The sequence below is a fragment of the Gracilinanus agilis genome, chromosome 2 (assembly GCF_016433145.1).
Source record: "Gracilinanus agilis isolate LMUSP501 chromosome 2, AgileGrace, whole genome shotgun sequence".
In the NCBI taxonomy this organism is placed as follows: Eukaryota; Metazoa; Chordata; class Mammalia; order Didelphimorphia; family Didelphidae; genus Gracilinanus; species Gracilinanus agilis.
Genome location: NC_058131.1, coordinates 289,198,801 through 289,204,800, shown reverse-complemented (window position 1 = coordinate 289,204,800; position 6,000 = coordinate 289,198,801).

Genomic DNA, 6,000 nt, shown 5'->3' with positions numbered 1-6,000 from the left:
GTCAAAGGCTTTTTCTACATCTATTGAGATAATCATATGATTTCTGCTAGTTTTGTTATTGATTTTGAAATATGGGAATGAAATAAACTAACTGAAATAAGTAACTGAATAAGGGAAACTGGGATAACTAAATAAATAAACTAAGTAATAACACTGAGCTGGGGAATAGCCAGGGTAATAGATGTAACTGACAGATCTCCCTGGAGATTGTGGTAATTTGAATGGGTAATGATAACAGATAGATGGATAACTACCAGGGAGACAGCTGGGATAAACAGTGGGTTCTTATATTTGTCAACCTAGGTATCTGGGTAAGGACTTGACAAGGAAAGAATATGGTAACTGAGATGTTGAATGATTATTGGGATAGGCAAGGAAAGGGGATGAGTAAACTGAATCTAATGTCAATGGATTGCCACCCTAGAGTATAAGGATGGATAAATCTACACTGATGGCTAAACTAACAGCAGACTGCTGGTTAACAAGGTCTTGCTAAGAAAAGCGGATCTCACATATAGTCCAATGGAGATATTCTTCAAAGCTGATCACAGGAGTCTTGAAATATAACCAAATAATCCAAAGTCAGGAGAGAGAGAAGGGATGGTTTCTTTGTCCACCACAAAATCCAAACCCACTTCTCAACCTTACTCCTTCACTGGGATGCTTGATTATAGATGGTACCTAATCCAAAATCCAGGGAAACAGCTTCAGGGATTATTTGTGTCTCACCAACTCCCACCATTAGACTTCAGACTTCAGGTCCTCAGTGCCAGGTCCAAACTGTCACTGACTCTCATCTCAAGGTTCTGGAACCTCCTTGCCAATCAGTCTGTCCTGCTAAACTAAAAATCCTATATTTCTACAACAATATGATCAATTATGCTGATAGTTTTCCTAATAGTAAATTAATCCTGCACTTCTGGTATAAATCCCACTTGGTCATAATGAATGACCCTCGCGATATATTGCTGAAGTCTCCTTGCTAATATTTTATTTAAGATTTTTACATCAATATTCATTAAGGAAATTGGTCTGTAATTTTCTATGTTTTAGGTCCTCAGCACCATATTTGTAGCATAAAAAGAATTTGGTAGGACTCCTTCTTTGTCTTTTTTGCCAAATAGTTTATATAGTATTGGGATTCATTGTTCTTTAAATGTTTGATGGAATTCATTTGTGAATTCATCTGGCCAAGGAAATTTTTCCTTGGGGAGTTCATTGATGGAATGTTTGATTTAGAGCCTACTTCCTCCTTTCTTAATCTGGGCAATTTATATTTTTGTAAATATTCATCCATTTCTCCTAGATTGTCAGATTTATTGTCATATAATTGGGCAAAATAGCTCCTAATGATTGCTTTAATTCCTCTTCATTGGTTGTGAATTCACCCTTTTCATTTCTGATAAATATAAATTCTAAGACAGAAAGTAAGAGTTTTAAAAAAAAGAATTTGTGGTTGACCTATTTTTCTTAGAAAAGAATATCAGGAAAGGGATATTCTACAAATATTCATAATTCAAAAACAAGACTGAACTAATAGATATGAAAGGGATATACACTTTCTAAGATTCCTCTAATCAAAAGGGAATAATTCCCATTCTTTTGCAAAATCCCATGGAAACCTTACCCACTGAGTAATGATTTGAGCCTAACTACAGTGTTCCTTGAGAGTCCCAAGTTTGCTTTTCTAGCTTCTATCCCCAAACTTTCCAAGATAAGGCAAAGTTCTACATCAAAAGGTCTTACCATAGAGCACCTCCATCACTTAATCCAATCCCTTACCCAGGCTCCTACTAAGTCCTTAACATAATTGAGGAATCTCAAAGTTGGAAAGAACCTCAGGGGATGTTTAGTTCCTGAACAGGGACATCTTCTATAGCATTTCTGACAGGTAATCATCCAACCACAACTTGGAAACCTCCATTGCTCCTTTCCAGACAACTCCAGTTAGAAAAATTTTCCTAGGACCTAATGGACACAACATCAGATAGAGTCTCTCCTAGCTCCAAGATCCAAAATACAAAGGAGGAATTCAAAATCCCTGAATGCCAATCATGGACATTATCAGGAGAGAATTTGGAATCAAAGGATCTAGATTCTAATTCAGACTCTTCTATTTACTACTTTCTACTTAACCAAATGCTTCTTATATTATACTAAATGGACTTTGCCTACAAATGAAAAAGAAATTAGTGTTATTTATGAGGTGCCAGAAGGTACCTGAATCCAAAAATATTTTCTTCAACTGCCTATTTTCCTCCCTGACCTATAATCCCCATTCTCAGAGGCACAGCTCTCAGTTGGGCCAAAAGGAGATGATGATGATAATCTCCAGAAGGCCTCAACTAAAATGTACAGGTGTTCTCTGAGAGCTTCCTTCTAGTCCTCTCCCTTTAACAGAGACAAGATAGCTATACAAAATTAATACAATTTCTTCAATGCAGAAGTAAGTAAAATGCAAAATGGGTCTAGGGCAGTGATGGGCAACCTTTTGAGCATGGTATGTCAAAATTTGCCAAAAAAAATGAGCATATCTCAGATGGTGTGTCACTTTAAGAAAAAACACCACAATTTTGAGATATAGTTTTAATAATAAAAATGTATAATTGTAATATATAACTGTATTTAATAAACCAAAATAGGTAAATTAATATAGGTAGAATTGTCATCTATAATACAGAGTGTCTACACTATACTTCAGCAAATGTTTTATCCTCAGCATTGTAGGAAAATATAAGTGAGGTAATGGGGTCACCAGAGATATTACAATAAACTAAGTGGTTTGTGGGAACACACTCTAGGATTTATGAGAGATTGGACCAGGGTGAAGAGACCAGAGTTTTACTGGATCTCCACAGGAATAGCAGTTGATCTTAACTGTCACCCAGCTTCCACTAGACCAGAGTATAGTAACAGGCTAACAAGGTAAAAGGGACTTAACAGCTTTAATTATGTTAGACTAAAAGGTGGGAAAGGATTTCTATACTTAAAATCTAAGGGATAAAAACCACAGGGCAATGGGAGGACTTATTCTACTCTTATCTAAGTGATCTAAACTAACAGGGCCCAAGGAGCTGTAAATGGAGTCTCTGGGATTCTGCCTCAAACCTGGAACCTGCCAGGCTTGAGTACAGCTAGGGCTTTTGTGGCTTTGGGGTTCTCACTGCAATCCACTGATGCTCTCTGGATTCCAAGAGTCAAGATGATCTCAGGTACCAGGTAGAGAGGTTTCTGCTTGAAGCACTGTCCTCCAGTTTTCAAACTTCTCTTCCTCTCTTGGCTCTGTAGATTTGTCCTTTTCTTAGATGCCACACCACACAGGATCCCAGGGGAAAACAGGAAGCAGGGTGTCCTTTGCTCTGAGGTCTCCCAGGCTGGCAACAGTTTTGCCCACCACTAATGGAGTCCACACACAGGGCACAGACAGACTTCCTCCTCCTTCATTCCAACCTGGAATTTCCAGCTCCAGCTCCTTCCTGCTAGGTACTTCCTAATTCCTAATAACTAGCTAATCTCATCTTACTCATAACAGCATGCAGCCCCATACTTCTCTGTATGCGGCCCTGAGTCATCGAAAATGGCTACACATGTCAGTGCTGATGTGTGTGTCATAGGTTTGCCATCAAGGGTCTAGAGAAACTGGCCACCAGGAGTAGGCACTGAAGATCAACTCTTCCTTTGGTCTAGCGTCCAAATATGCCTAGCTGTCCCCTTCTCCTAACCCTCAACCCATCTATTCCTTGTCTAATGGAAGGAGGAAGGGGAGAGCCCAGAAAGCAAGGAAGATGCCTTCCATTTCTCACATTGCAAAATAAGGTTGTCATACTAAAGGCTCCACACAGACTCAACCACAACCATTGCCATAGCATTTTCTGGGAGCCAGAGCAGTCCTCATCACTCAGACAGTTCACCCAGCATAGGGCAAAGATATCCTCTGAAGCCCATGGGCACAAACTCCAATTGGCTACAGAGCTTAAGAGTTAATCAAATAAGACACCTGTGCCTGTGTAAGGATTCTATAATTATCCAGAGTCCATGCACTACTTCAGCCCACTCTGTACCTGAGGGCCACAAACCAACTGGTGTAAATTAATTTCCTTTTTTTTTTAAACCCTTACCTTCCATCTTAGAATCAGTATTGTGTATTGGTTCCAAGGCAGAAGAGTGAAAAGGGCTAGGCAATGGGGGTTAAGTGACTTGCCCAGAGTGACACAGCTAGGAAATGTCTTGAGGTCAGATTTGAACCCAGGACATCTCATCTCTAGGTTTGGCTCTATAACCACTGAGCCACCTAACTGCTCCCATGGGTTAAATTTCTAAGGGCAGGGGAGTTTTCTTAGCCCAAGTTTACAAAAGTATCTTAAGGGGCTGGGCACACAGAACTGACAGGACCATGAAACATCTCTGATTGGTTTTAAGGTTGGTCCTGCCCAGAGGAAGAGAATTAGCTTACAGAAAAGGGGGCTTTTTGCCTGGGGATTCTCAGGGTTCCTCTAGCCCTCTTTATAAAAGTAACTAGCCTGCTGCTACTGCCCCCTGGTGGCTGCTCTGGGAATAAGGACAAGGCCTGCCATAAGGTCAGGATGCTCTCTGGAACCCCTAACCTGCATTTACCCACTTCAGACTTCAAAGCCTGGGGTGAAGCACTGTCCTTCTACCCAGAGGCAAGGCCAGCCACATCTGGGCTCCTCTTCTGCTCACTCGAAGTCCTTGCATTCATGGATTTCTGGGAAGAGGGACAGCCCCTCAGCCCCAGAACCACTGAGTTCTGTTACCCCATCTCTGTTCCCTCCTATCATACCCCAAGTTCCACATCTTCTTCGTCTTTCCTATGATGTAAAGTAGCAGAAGAAAAAGAGCTTCAGTGGCTTTGGGAAAAGGAGGTAAGGCCAGGAGTACTATAAGCAGAGAGGACAGTTGGGTAGCTCAGTGGATCAAGAGCCAGACCTAGAGACCAGAGGTCCTGGATTCAAATTAACCTCAGATACTTCCTAACTGTGTGACCAGGGCAAGTCATTTAACCCCCATTTCCTAGCCCTTACTGCTCTTCTACCTTAAAACACAGTATTGATTCCAAGATGGAAGGTGAGATCTTTTTTTTTTTTTTTTAAGTACCATAAGCAAAGAACAATAAAAGTGTTCCTATCAGATGAGGAGATAACACCGTGACCTGACAGAATGGGGAGGGCAGGACAGGGCTAAGAGATGTGAACAAAAAGCCATATTTCTCTGGGAATCATGTTGGTATCAGCTGACAACTGCTCCCTAGGGTCAGACTGGAAGACAAAGAAAGAAGACCTGAGGGTGGAGGGAGTCCCACCTCTAGAACCATACCAGTGCCAATGCACAAGTATGCATTTTTTACAGTGGATTGTAAGATCACCATGAAGATGCCTGAAAAACCTTCACTGTACCATGAAGACCAAAATTTGAACCTTGGGGTGCAGTTAATGGAATTTATGGGGAGTTGAATTTGAGTTGAATGTATTGTTTTAATTGTACATGGTATCCCAATAGGGGACTGCCCCCAAATTGGTTTTTTGTCAATGTGGCTAACTTTATCCATTCGTTCATCTATTTCTTTTATCCCCAAATTCCTGAAAATTAGAAGTTGTCTATGTTTACAGATCCAGCAAAGAAAAAAGGGCCAACCTTTTTTTGCCGGATCTCAGGGGGAATTGTAAATTTGGAATTGGGAAGATGCCATTTAAAAGTATGTTATATATTTCCTATGGACACGTAGAGACTTTGAAACTACATTTCCCATGATTCCTCATGGCAAACAGGAAGTATGATGATGTAAGAGAGGGGTTAAATCTCCTGGGTGAGGAGGAAGTTGCTCTCTTAGCTAGCAGGCGTGGGAGGATTTGAAAGGTAAAAATGGCTGAGGCAATGTGAATTCTTACAGGCGCGTGGTCTAATGATTTTATCCCTATCAGCATGGCTTTAATTAAAATACTAATTTATATTATTATATCAGTCTTTATCATTCTTAATCGT